The 14,782-nt window shown below is 44.0% G+C and overlaps 1 protein-coding gene across 7 annotated transcripts in view; it reads right to left on the minus strand.

Moving 5' to 3' along the window:
* Positions 1–14,782, minus strand: part of ATG7 (autophagy related 7) — a 423,049-nt gene that overhangs the window by 355,659 nt on the left and 52,608 nt on the right. The window lies entirely within an intron of this gene.

A 14,782-nucleotide genomic window follows, 5' to 3' on the forward strand; every position in this document is an offset into this window, starting at 1 on the left:
CTCAATGGACTGCAATTTCAGATTTAACATGCAAACTTCATGACGACGCGTTCAGAGTTAAAAGCAGGTGAAAATTATTTTAACTATAAATTAACCTGTTGAGGGTCACCAAAAACAGCTGTGAAATTGGTTTCCTACAGCATAGGTCAACAGTCTGCAGCCATGAATTTATTTCCATTCATACAGTAAAAATTATTAAGTGCTTTAATATTTAGTCCTTCAAATTGTTTATGGAAGAGCAGATTTAAGTGTTATACTGTACATTGTAATTTTCAAAATGGAATTTTTAATGACTAATGCAGACATGTTTTTTTTTCAGAATCCATTGTTTTGCTCCAACAAACATGTAGAACATCTATCCACACACAGCATTGAAACACTTGGCTGTCCTTGTGGAACAAAACATCACATTTATTTTTTAACAAAACTGCAGCCTTGATCTTGTTTGTATAATGCATTTTTTCAAAAAGTGTTTGGTTGATATGATTTTATATATAACAGTGCCAAAGTGCAGCTAACATTTCGTCTGAAAAAAAATAGTGAGTACATTTTAAGAATAACTTCAGTATTATTTAAATAAAAATGTGCAGCAGTTTTAGGAATAAAAATACTTACCTTATCTCCCGTGTTCTCCCCTAGGAAACTCCACTACTGGACCTCTTTCAGGTTACGTGATAACCAGTGTAAATCAACATACTTCCTACCATTGGTATGGGCTGTTGTGAAAATTTTTATTCATTTATGTTGTCAGATGTTCCCGTGTCAGTTTTGCTGTAATACGCTCATGCAAGCGTATTCACACATACAGACGTTGGTGGAAGACCACTGACCACGGAAACCTTCCCGTGAACATGGCAGCTCTGTTTGCTCTTTTAAGGATGTTCGTTCATGCCTCACCAAGATCTTGGCCACTTCATGGCGACTGGATTAATGCTCCTAGTAAGCAGGTCTGCGTACATGGGAACCATAGCACAACCATACAAAAATTATGGCCCACTGAGCCATGATAGAGTCATTGGTAGCAGTGGGAGTGTGCACACAATCGTGTTCAAGTAAGTGTTCAAATTGTGAGATCCTTTGTGTCTCACAGGACGCTTGCCGCATGGCTCTGCACGCGGCCATCTGCACACATCACTACTGGATTTCTATTAGAATATATACGTGTGTGATTGGTTCTTTTGGAATAATACAAGTGTCTGATTGGCTGATTCTGAAGCCAACACCTTCCTTTGTCATTCATGTTTACAGTATAAATAAAGGGAGCTGCCTATCCTAGGGAGGATTCTGCTAACCTCAACGTGATACTAGAATCTGTGTTACCGTATATACTCGAGTATAGGCCGACCCGAGTATAAGCCGAGGCCCCCAATTTACCCCCCAAATAACTGGGAAACCTATTGACTCGTGTATAAGCCGAGGGTGAGATATGCCTGTCCATCCCTGTGTGTGTGTCCATCCATCCATCCATCCCTGTGTGTGTGTCCATCCATCCATCCATCCATCCATCCCTGTGTGTGTGTGTGTGTCCATCCATCCATCCATCCCTGTGTGTGTGTCCGTCCATCCATCCATCCCTGTGTGTGTGTCCGTCCATCCATCCATCCCTGTGTGTGTGTCCATCCATGTGTGTGTGTCCATCCATGTGTGTGTGTGTGTGTGTGTGTGTGTGTGTGTGTGTGTGTGTGTGTGTGTGTGTGTGTGTGTGTGTGTGTGTGTGTGTGTGTGTGTGTGTGAGGCCTTGTGTGTCCAGCCTACCTGTGTCCCCAGCCTCCGTCCGGTCCCGAGCATCCGTCCGGTCCCGAGCCGTCCCGAGCCGAGCCTCCGTCCGGTCCGGTCCCGTCCCGTCCCGAGACTCCGTCTGGTCCCGTCCCGTCCCGAGCCGAGCCGAGCCGAGCCGAGCCTCCGTCCGGTCCCGTCCCAGGATCACCGCTCTTCGTCGGCGCCCATTTTCCTGTTCAAATGCCGCGCCTCCCTGTCTGTGATAGGCGGAACACAATTTCCCAGCAGTCTGTGTTCCGCCTATCACGGCCATCCTTTCATCCTCGTCCGTAGTACGAGGATGAGCGGATGTCCGTGATAGGCGGAACACAGGCTGCTGGGAAATTCAGTGTTCCGCCTATCACAGGCGAAGGCGGAGCCGGAGGCGCGGCTTTTGAATTAGAATAGAATGGCCGCTGTCTGTCTGCTCGACACGCTGATCGAGCAGGCAGACAGCGATGACTCGAGTATAAGCCGAGGGGGGCACTTTCAGCCTCAAAAAAGAGGCTGAAAATCTCGGCTTATACTCGAGTATATACGGTACTTGGAGATATACAAGGACGCTTTCCTGGCATTATACAAGAGAGATGTATTTGTGCTTTTAACCACAAGAAAAATAATTTGCTTATAAGGAAAAGCTTAAGATTTCCAGGACAGGGCTTACAAATTGTACATTACTGCACTGAGCTGCATGGATGCCATAACACTATCACCATTCTGTGCAGTATTGAAATTTGCTCCCTTCCACAGCCTGGAGGATAAGACACTTCCAGCATACCCTGTGACCAGCCAGAAGACCTCAGAAAAAAAAAATGATAAAGAGAAATAAAAAACAGTTATGGAAGGGGGAGTGTACAATATAGCACCCACATCAGGCAAAGGAACAACTATTCTACCTAGCAGCCACCATTCTGTATTCTGCTCATTCTGTATGTGGTCATTCTGCAGAGACCAAACAAGGGTATTAGCAACACAGTGGGAGAGCTCTACTAAAACTGGAGCACTCTCCCACTGTGTTGCTAATACCCTTGCTTGGTCTCTGCAGAATGACCACATACAGAATGAGCAGAATACAGAATGGTGACTGCTAGGTAGAATAGTCGTTCCTTTGCCTGATGTGGGTGCTATACTGTACACTCCCCCTTCATAACTGTTTTTTTATTTCTCTTTATAATTTTTTTTTTCTGAGGTCGTCTGGCTGGTCACAGGGTATGCTGGAGTTGTCTTATCCTCCAGGCTGTGGAAGGGAGCAAATTTCAATACTCTCACCTCATTGCAAGGAACCTCAACCATGCTTAAATTAATTAAAGGGGTGGGCAACTACATGGCACATGGAGGTTTAATGTAGAAAAATTTAAAATAATGCATTTGGGTGGCAAAAATATGAATGCAATCTATACACCGGGGGGGGGGGGGGGGGTTGTACTGAAAAAGCAGAGTGTACAAAGAAGGGCAACTAAGCCAATAAAGGGTCTGGAGGATATCAGTTATGAGGAAAGGTTGCGAGCACTGAATTTATTCTCTCTGGAGAAGAGACACTTGAGAGGGGATATGATTTCAATTTATAAATACCGTAATGGTGACCCCACAATAGCACAATAGGGATAAAACTTTCACGGAAGGGAGTTTAATAAGACACATGGCCACTCAATAAAATTAGAAGAAAAGAGGTGTAACCTTAAACTATGTAGAGGGTTCTTTACTGTAAGAGCGGCAAGGATGTGGAATTCCCTTCCACAGGTGGTGGTCTCAGCGGGGAGCATCGATAGTTTCAAAAAACTATTAGATAAGGACCTGAATTACAGCAACATACAGGGATATATAATGTAATACTGATATATAATCACATACATAGGTTGGACTTGATGGACTGTCTTTTTTCAACCTCACCTACTATGTAACTATGTAAGCCCAAGTTGCTTTGATAGCAACCTTCAGCTTGTCTTCACTGTTAGGTCTGTTGTCTCTCATCTTCCTCTTGATAATACTCCACAGATTCTCTTTTGGGTTTAGGTCAGATGAGTTTGCTGGCCAATCAAGCACAAGGATACCATGATCATTAAACCATGTACTGGTACTTTTGGCAGTTTGGGCAGGTGACAAATCCTGCTGGAAAATGAAATCAGCATCTCCATAAAAGCTGATCAGCAGAGAGAAGCATGAAGTGCTCTATTTCCTGGTAGAGGGCTGCAATGACTTTGGGTTTGATAAAACACAGTGGACCAACACCAGCAAATGACATGGCTCCCTAAATCATCATAGACTGCAAAATTTTGCATTTCATTTGGAAATCAAGGTCCCAGAGTCTGGAGGAAAAGTGGAGAGGTACAGAATCCAAGTTGCATGAGGTCCAGTGTGAAGTTTCCACAGTCAGTGATGATTTGGGGAGCCATTGAATCTGCTGCTGTTGGTTCATTGTGTTTTATCAAGTCCAAAGTAAGCATAGTCCTCTACCAGGAAATGTTAGCGCACGTCATGCTTCCCTCTGCTGACCAGCATTATGGAAATGCCGATTTAATTTTCCAGCATGACTTGGTACCTGTCCACACTGCCAAAAGTACCAATACCTGGTTTAATGATCAAGGTATCACTGTGCTTGATTGGCCAGCAAACTTGCCTAACCTAAACCCCTTAGAGAATCTGCAGGGTATTTTCAAGAGGAAGATGAGACCCCAGACCTAACAATACAGATGGGCTGAAGGCTGCTATAAAAGCAACCAGGACTTCCATAACACCTCATGAGTGCCACAGGCTGATCGCCTCCATGCCACTCTGCATTGATGCAGTAATGCAAAAGGAGCCCTGACCAAGTATTGAGTGCATACTGTACTGTACATGGACATACTTTTCAGTAAGCCAACATTTCTTCATTAAAAATCCTTTTTTTTTTTATTGATCTTATGCAATATTCAAATTTTCGGAGATACTGAATTTTGGGTTTTCACTAGCTGTAAGCCATAATCATCAAAATGAAATGCTTGAAATAGATTATATTATATTATAATCTATATATATATATATATATATATATATATATATATATATATATATATATATATGTTACTTTTTGAATTGAATTACTGAAATAAATTAACTTGATAATATTAAACATTTTTGAGATGCACCTGTAATACAATTTTGTATAAAAATATAATTTTTTTTTTTTAAACTGTCATTTTCGGTTTTTGGCCAAGTGTATCCTGCATTTTCAGTACCAAAAATTTCCATTCGGTGCACCTCTAATATAAAATTTAAAATTTTTAATATAGTACCTTATGATGCTTAGTTAGCATGTTGCTTTGCATTCTTGTTAGCAAAATGTAAGAGCCTACCAGACTCCTGCATTGTTCTTCTTCCAGCCCCACAGTGACAATTGGGAACAGCGGCTGTGTTCCAACTGACATCAATGTGACTGCCTGCACAGAACACCTGTGCATCCCCGCACGGGTAAAGACAGCCCTCCACGGGTGTACCCTTTAAAGAGGAGGTAAACTCTCCCACTCTGATGCTTCTTTTCATTTAGTCCATTATAATAAGTCATTATCAGACTATAGCCACCGTAATCCAGCCCAAATCGCATATTACTTACTGTTTAAAGAAACTTTAAAAAAAAATTGTTTCCAGGGGTTAGGCAGCACCATCGTAAGTATTGTTTTCTGAGTCCACAGTGGAGTGTATTTCCGTCCTTACATTGAGCACTTCCTGTACTGTTAACCAAGCCTCCTTCTCAATCCAACGTTTCTATGGCAACCCCGCTTTCCTGTTCATAGCTTACTTGTTTATTTCATAGTATTTACTTGTGCTGAAGTCTAATATTTACCTTTGTCAGACTTATCAGCTTCAGCTGATAAGACTGCAGTATTGGCTAAGTTTAGACTGTATGTCATGTCACATGGTCACATGGTGTGTAGGAGGAAGCTGAGTGATTAGCAGAGTTCAGTGTTGTGCCGTAGGAAGTCCTGATAACAGATAGATAAGACAGAGATTGTGCCTTAAATCAGGGGAGATCTGGGCATGCTCAGTGACTTCATTCTACAGAACAACAAGGATTACAACAATACTAAGCAAGTAAGGAGATATCTAAAAGCAGTGTTCATTAGGGATTTTTATGCTGATTTACATGGGACAAAGTTGTGGGGGAGGGTTTACAACCACTTTAAGCTTAGTACACATGAGCTGGTTAAAAAAAACAAAAAAAAAAAACAGCCGACATTCAGCCCGTGTGTATGGCAGCCAGTCTGACAGAAGTTCGGCCAGCTTTTGTCAGACGAACATGCTGGAAAAACAGCAGCCGACCGACTCCTAATCACCATTCACAGCCAATGGCTGAGAGTGCTGACCAGAGTGTTGTGGCAGGGGGGGGGGGGGGGGGGGGGGGCGTCAACCTGTCTGAGCACAACAGCTCAGCAGGGGAGATAGCTGTACTAGCATCAGATTGTTAGCACAGTGGCTCAGATCTGAGCCGTCAGTTTTTGTTTTTTTTCATTCAACCCTAGTGTGTACTAGGCTTTAGTATGCCCCCTGTGAACGAGACCTTCGCTGCAAGAGCATGGTTCCAGAGGGGGTGGGGGGGGGGGGGGGGTATTTGCTCTCTGCTGTACTGCAAGTTTTTGCGCTGACACATACACAGCCTTCTATTTTATGGGATGCACTAATGATGTGCGGTTACTGATGCATCCAGTACATACGATTTGACTGACAGCAGTCCCCCATTAGCATGTTTAGCTTGACAGAATGAAACAGAAGGAATCAACAGGTCTGTCACTACTAGGATTCAATGAGGCATCATGAGACATGTAGACCTGGAGTACCTGGCACATCAAATGAATTACATTGCATTTTTAGTGCAGGTTCATGAAACAGGAAATGGTGTGTGAGACCTGCACATCGAACCAATTTCAAAGTTTAAAGATACAACTTTTAGATGGCCCTTTATGATGCAAGGTAATAAAACATATCCTAACACCTGAACACAGCTTTACAACTTTGACATGTGTTAGTAAAACTGTATACAGTTGTGCTCATAAGTTTACATACCCTGGCAGAATTTATGATTTATTGGCCATTTGGTCCCTAAATGAGATAACTGAGGTTTTGTACGTATCACTAAATTCGAACCAGTCATCATCTGTGAGGGAAATGTCCATAGAGGTCCACTTAGCCTGAGCCCTACGGAATCTAGGATTAAAATCAGTGATTAGGGCAGCATAGTAAGTAGAGACAAGTTTAGTGGGGTCAGGGTGCCTCAGCAGTTCCTCCAATGGGGGTTTAATTGTAGGGTCCTCCAAGGAACCAAACTGGGCACAAACAACATGTCGGAGCTGATACTAATAGAACAGGTAGGAGTGTGGTAGATCAAAGTCAATGCGTAGTTGATAGAAAGCTCTAAAGCACTGTGCATCATATAAATAACATAGGTATTTAACCCCCTTAGAGTACCAGCGGTTGGGATCGGGTAGGGAGTACAGTTCCTGCAGATTGGGATTAAAGCAGAGAGGGTCATTGGGAGAGGTCAACCAGCAGTGTTTAGAAATCTTTGAGACAATGGAGCAAAATAATGAAAGAGAGGTAGCTAATATGCATGTGCCAGGATGAGCTGGGACCCGGCTTCTATAGATAATGCTATGGAAGGTCTCTAAGGAAGAGGCAGTGGCTCCCTCTGTAGTAGTACATGACATAAAAGGTACCCCTCTGTGCAATTTTAAATACTTCTCATTCTGTGGATAGATCCACTGTGCCCAGGTTGCCCCTCCAGTAACCAGCAATGGCCTTTTTACATTCCCCCTGCACTACCTCATCCTCCAGACAGTAGGAATTCAAACAACAAATAGTAGGGCCTGAGCCTGGGAGGAGGAGGTCCACAGAGAGGAGCGTGGTCTGAGACCCAGCTGGGCAGATAAGGCACTGCAGATACAATGGGAAGAGTGTCCTCCACGGCAAACGTCAGGTCAATCTGAGACATAGCGCGGAAAGAGTCTGAATGGCCGGAATATTGACAAACATCCGGGTGTTTCCAGCGCCATATCACCATGAGACCATGAACATGTGTCCAGTCTACAAAAGGAGGGGAAGGGTCTACCACCACCCCCAAGCAGTCCCTAGCCGGGTCTAAAATGGCATTAAAGTCACCCACATAAAATAGGGAACCCGGAGGTCTAAACAATAGCTTTAGTGACAATACCTTCACTGAAAATGGGGAGGAATATAAAGGTTTGCAAGGGTGAAAGTCACAGAGGCAAATTATAAGATAGGTATAATAAATCTCCTATCGAGTCTGTGTTGACTTGTAAAATTTCAGCGGCGGGAGATTCGGCCAGTAGAATAGAGACCCCGCCCCCCCAAGAGTAATTTGTGTGTGTGGCGTGGAAAGATTGGGCCAGCCATGGACACTTGAGGGCTCTCACCCTAGTGCTAGTAAGGCGAGTTTCTTGGAGGCAAATTATATGGGGACATTTTTTTTTAAAACGGAAAAGACCAGGGACTGCTTCTGGGGTGCATTCAAACCTCTAGTATTTCATGAGACTATCTTTAAGGGCTTTGACATGTTAAGGTAAACAGTACAAAATGATCACATAATGATACAGCCACATGTAAAACCTATTAGGTCGTGCCACCCAAACATATTTGAGCACGTGTACATTACAATGTGAAGATCTATGGTCAGATTAGTAAGAGCAGTTAAGGTAAAAAAATAAGAACCAACATATTCTGCCTGGGGCAGCAACAGTACAAAAAAAAAAAAAAAAAAATTTGAAAAAAGAAACGAAAAAAGTCCATCTAAAACCTCATGCCACCCACCCCGCTCGGCCATCCCAAACATAGCGAGCATTGGATCCCTAAACCTGAAAAACCCCATTAAAACTTCCAGTGGAGGTCAGAACCATTCTGTGACTAAGCCACCTATCGGTGAGGGGGTAGTGCAGAATCTGGTGAGGCTCTCAACAGTAACTAGAAAAGTATTTAACCACTTCAGCCCCGGACCAATTGTCAGCCTAAGGACCAGAGGTCTTTTTACAATTTCGCACTGCTTTAACTGGTAATTGCGCGGTCATGCAATGTTGTACCCAAACAAAATTTGCGTCCTTTTCTTCCCACAAATAGAGCTTTCTTTTGATGGTATTTGATTGCCTCTGTGATATTTATTTTTTATGATATAAAAGGAAAAAGACTGACATTTTTTACAAAAAAAATATATTTTCTACTTTTTGTTATAAGAAAAATCGAATGAACTACATTTTAGTCATACATTTAGGCCAAAATGTATTCAGCCACATGTCTTTAGTAAAAAAAAAAGTCAATAAGCGTATATATTTATTGATTTGCGCAAAAGTTATAGCATCTACAAACTAGAGTACATTTTCTGGAATTTACACAGCTTTTAATTTATGACTGCCTATCTCATTTCTTGAGGTGCTAAAATGGCAGGGCAGTACAACCCCCCCCCCCCCATGACCCCATTTTGGAAAGTAGACACCCCAAGGAAATTTCGGAGGGGCATGTTGAGCCCATTGAATATTTTTTTTTGTCCCAAGTGATTGAATAATGACACCAAAAAAAATAAATAAATAAGTTTACAAAAAGTTGTCACTAAATGATATATTGCTCACACATGCCATAGTTATATGTGGAATTGCACCCCAAAATATATTCTGCTGCTTCTACTGAGTACAGAGATACCACATATGTGGGACTTTTTGGGAGTCTAGCCGCATACGGCACCCCGAAATCCAATCACTGCCTTCAGGATTTCTAAGGGTGCAAATTTTTGATTTCACTCCTCGCTACCCATCACAGTTTCGAAGACCATAAAATGCCAAAATAGCACAAAACCCCCCCAAATGAACCCATTTTGGTAAGTAGACACCCCAAGCTATTTACTGAGAGGCATGTTGAGTCCATGAAATATTTTAAATTTTGCCACAAGTTGCAGGAATATTACAATTGTGTCACTAAATTATATATTGCTCACACATGCTATGGGCATAAGTGAAATTACACCCCAAAATAAATTCTGCTTCTTCTCCTGAGTACGGGGATACCACACGTGGGGGACTTTTTGGGAGCCTAGCCACGTACGGGACCCCGAAAACCAAGCACTGCCTTCAGGATTTAAATATAAAATGCTACCAAAAAAACTTAGCGATCGCAGGGATCAGGCCTGACTCTGCGAACGCTGCAGTTATGTGTTTAGTGTTTTGTAAGTGACAGTGATCGATCGATACTGCCCTTGGGTGGGCTGGGCGGAGGGGCAAAACGCAGGTGCTAGCAGGTATCTGGGCTGATCCCGTTAACCATGCGTTTTTTTGGAACCCTAAACTGCTGGGGACGCTAGTATAGATCTGATCAGATCAGACATTGATCTGTTCAGATTCTATACCACTACGGGAGGTGTATGCTTTGCGCGTGTATGTTAGCGGTACTGACACTAACTTAGCGCCGCCTGGGGCGACGCAGACCCTGACCCTAAAACCTAACTGATTTCAACCGCCGGGTGATCAGGGGGGTTAAACCTTTATTGGGTAATAAATGGTGGGTGCCCTGATGCTATAAAAAGCAAACTAACTAACCAGAGTCAACCGTAACACTTATACGGTGATCACTGGTGAAAGGGTTAACTAGGGGCAATCAGGAGGTTAAAATCTTTATTAGGTAGTATATGGGGGTCCCTGACGCTATATAAAAACCTGACGGGGAACCTAAATAACTAACTGGCTAACCAGCGTCACCAGTGGCACTTATACGGTGATCGCTGGTGAAAGGGTTAACTAGGGGCAATCAGGGACTTAAAACCATTATTGGGTAGTATATGGGGGTACCTAGCGCTATAAAAACCTGGCGGTGAACCTAAAAAAATAACTAGCTACCTAGCGGCACCAGTGACACTAATGCAGCGATCAGAAAAACGATTGCTTAGTGACACTGGCAAAAGGGGGTGAAAGGGTTAACTCTAGGGGCATCAGGGGGTTAAACCTTTATTGGAGGGGTAGGGGGCTACACTAACTGCCCAGACAGTTTTTACTGTCACAACTGACACTAAATGCAGTGATCAGTAAATAAATGATCACTGCAATCACTGACACACTGACTGGGAGGGGTAGGGTTGGGGGGGGGGGGGTGATTTGTGTGCCTATGTGTACCTACATGTCAGTGCACTTACTATTGTGTTCTCCTCGCAGTCCAGTCAAAAAGACCGCCCCGAGGAGAATGACATCACTTCCTCCCTGCCTGTGTTTACACTACACAGGCGGGGGAAGCTTCTCATTCGCCAGGAGCGATCGAGAGGGGATGGCCAGAAACCAACGGCCCCCCACCCGCTGGAAGGCAAGCACGTACATGTACGTGCTTGTGCCTGTCGGTGCCATTCTGCCGACGTACATTGCCATGCGGCGGTCCTTAAGTGGTTTAAGAGGCCTAGTGAGACCGCGGTAGATGTAGGGAAAATCGTGAGCCACAGAGTCCAACAGTGTCCAACACCAAATAAAAAACAACTCCGGGAGGAAAGGCTGGGTGCAATGGGAGGGTGTTCACCATCATGGTGCAGGCAGGGGATCAAGGATCGTCACAAGGTACAAAGGCAACATGACGAAAATGAAAAACACATACACTGAAGCCCAGGCACACGTGTAGAATCCCAGGATCTGCAGTGATGGGTCAAAAGGTAATTTTGAGGAGCAGAAGTCATGGTCAGTCACCCCTGAGTCTGGGTGCATTTCCATAACAGTCGTTCAACCACGCCATGGCTTTTTGAGGTTGGTGTAGAAGTGGGCCTTACCATCATGAATGGCACACAGCTTGGTGGGGAAAAGCATAGCACATGGTAGGCCTTCAGTACGCAGACGGGCTTTTGCTGCTGCAAAGATGTGTTGGCGTTGAACTTTCCGCCGAGAAGTCAGGATAAACTGGTGTTGCCATTGAATTTTAGCGGTCCCTTTTCCCTTGCCAAGCGTAGAATAGCTACTTTATTCTGGAAATTAAGGATCCGTGTGATAAGGGAGCGTGGAGGGGCTCCTGCCGGAGGGGGACGTGGAAGACTGCTGTGCGCGTGCTCGATGACATACGAGAATGAGGGTGTATCAGTGTCAAAAACGTCCCGCAGCTAGAAGTATAGAAACCTTTCAGGGTGTGAACTCTGCACGTTCTGGGAACCCCACAAAACAGGTTTTCCTGTGTGACCGGTTCTCCAAGTCATCAAGTTTAGTGCGGAGGGCTGCCATCTCACTTGTAGTATCACATACTGTAACTGACAAAAGGGTGTACAGTATCTTCCAGGGAGCTTATGCGTTCCTCTATGACAACCGATTCTATCACATAGGTTCTGAACTTCCTGTTTCAGGAGAGAGAAATCCATACGTATGGAGGCTGAGTGGAGAGTGAAGCCTTACAGTCCTGTATAGCCAGCATTATAGTAAACAGTGTGGGCTTATTAGGGTGAAAAGCTGTGTCCCGGCAGCTTTTATCATCCTAGTACTAGTAGTGAATTGGTCTGGAGTTGAATCACTCGCCCCGTAGCAGATTTCCGATCAGAAGAGGATGATGGCTGCAGCGTGTCTGACAGACCTGTCTGTGTCCCGGCGTCATCTTGCTGCCGGAACCAAGCGAGTTGTTCTGCCTCATATGGGGGCCAGGGCGGCCTGCATTTCACCATGTCAGCCAGCCTTGTGTGTTCCCACAGCCGTGGGGAAGATTTTTGCACCACTCGTGAGGATGTAAGACTCGGGATGAAGGTAGGATGGTCGTTGAGAGCCTGAGCAGTGTTTCTATGTGGCCGCTCGCTCCACCATCAAGCCACACCCCCCAAACCGATGCGCTTTATCAGTTTTATGGCAAAAAGCCTACGGTTCCTGTAAATTCGTGGGCTACTACTCCTAAACCACAGTTTACCAGCAGCAGTATACATGAAGCCTGCAAAGTTTATCTCAACATCTTGGATAACTATAAACAAAGTAACATTTTGTTCTTAGATCAAAAGGGATGAACTTCAGTCTGTAAATTAGGTCAGTTTAACCATTTAAAGACTAAACCTTTTTATGACGCTTGCTGCTTACAAGTTAAAATCAGAATTTTTGCTCGAAAATTACTTAGAACCCCCAAACATTATACTTTAGCTCTATAGAATGAGTTGTCTTATCCATCTAACAATGGTAAACTTGGAAGCAGGATGTCCCTTGCGAGCTTCTGAGGGTAAGACAACTAGGGAGTGCCAGTTCCTGAAGGATGCTGTTTCTTTGAGATAGACTCTGATGGCTCCGACTACCATCCAGACAGTGAAGAATATATTCCTTTGGGTGCTTTGGAGCAGAGCACAAAGCGTGAAGGATGTTGTCTTCAATGAGGTAAAGGGCTGACACCATCTTCGAAAGAGATGAGTGTTGGGCGCAAGACAATTTTGTCATTGAGAATAATAAGAAATGGCCCCCTACAAAAGAGCTGCTAACGCTAACTCAGATGTCCCTGTGGGTTCATATGGTGGTTTCTGCAGGGCAGAGAGAAGCAGACGGAGGTCCCACGGAAGTACAGGGTGCTGTAAGGAGGGCCTGATCTGACATATACGCTGAATAAAGTTTCTAATAAGGGAGACTGAAGCCAGAAGTTTTTGGAAAATAATGGACAAGGTTGAAACCTGTCCTTTCAGAGTGCTTAAGGCCAAGCATTCAAATCCTGATTTTAGAAATGCCATGCAACTCTCACTATAATCACTGAGATTGAAGTGCCTGTATTCATAGTAGACAAAGAAGGATTTCCTGGTATGCGAGTAGATATTTCAGGAAGTGACTTTTTTGTCTCTTTCTATAAAGTAGGAATGACATCTCCTAGTAGACTGAGCAGGTCTGGGTACCAAGTTATTCTGGGCTATACTGGTGCAATGAAAATCACCAGTTTCTATTGCTCTATTTTTAAACAGAATTTGCACTGGAGGAAAGTCATAGGTTAGCCTGAACTGGAACCAGGGTATTATCAAAGCATTGGAAGCCAGTGCTAGAGGTGCCGGACAAAAAAAAAAAAAAAGATAACTTCTGGAGGCCAGGGAATTTATGTCAGAGGCACACATCTCTGGCATCCCCCTTGGTTCAGCTGGTGAGGGCTCAGGAAATCCACCTTCCAGTTGTCCACTCCTGGGATTTAAAGATCACCGACTAGTGTTTTCCATCCATGAGATGATATGTTTGCTTCTTTCAAAACCACTTTTAACCCATTCCCGCAGAGCGCATGCAGATGTGAGTACTTGGCTTTCGGGGGTTATACCGGGATGATGTCCGCAGCTGCAGGCATCATCTCAGAACTGTTGTTTAGAGCAGGCAACTGGCTTTCCGAGGATAACAACCGATGCGGCTAAAAGCCTCTCGGTTGGTATCCCGGAGGAGCGGGAGGGGGCGACCCCCTCCTGCCGCTCTTCCCGGGCCTCCCGGTGGGACAGGAGAGCCGATCGACGATCCAGCTCTTCCGGCGGCTAGTGACAGACTGGAACATAGCCGGAAACGGCTTTGTTCCAGTCTTCTTAATGTAAACACGGAAGCTACGTCACTTCCTGTCTACTAGGCTGCCAATGGCGAATTTTAAAAAATATACAGTATTCAGATACACTGTTTTCGGTTATCTGAATACTTTGAAGTGCAAAGGAGCGATTTGGGGTTCCTCCATAAAGAGTACCTGTCACCACCAATTACTGTCACAAGGGATCTTTACATTCCTTATGACAGCAATAAAAGTGATCAATTTTTTTTTTTTTATTAAACAATTTAATAATATAAAAATAAAAAAAATAAGAAAAAATAATAATTTCGAACCGCCCCTGTCACAGCGAGCTTGCACAGCAAAGAAGCATACGGAAGTCGCTCCCACATATGTAAACGGTGTTCAAATCAAACATGTGGGCTATCGCCCCGATACTCAGAGCGAGAGCAATAATTCTAGCATTAGACCTCCTCTGTAACTTTAACCTGGTAACAGTAAAAAATAAATAAAACGTCGCCTATGGAGATTTTTAGGTACCAAAGTTTGTCGCCATTCCACGATTGCATGCAAT

Source organism: Lithobates pipiens, unplaced genomic scaffold (genome assembly GCF_037356315.1).
Source record: "Lithobates pipiens isolate NorthernLeopardFrog02 unplaced genomic scaffold, aLitPip1_a1.2 Scaffold_23, whole genome shotgun sequence".
Classification (NCBI taxonomy): domain Eukaryota; kingdom Metazoa; phylum Chordata; class Amphibia; order Anura; family Ranidae; genus Lithobates; species Lithobates pipiens.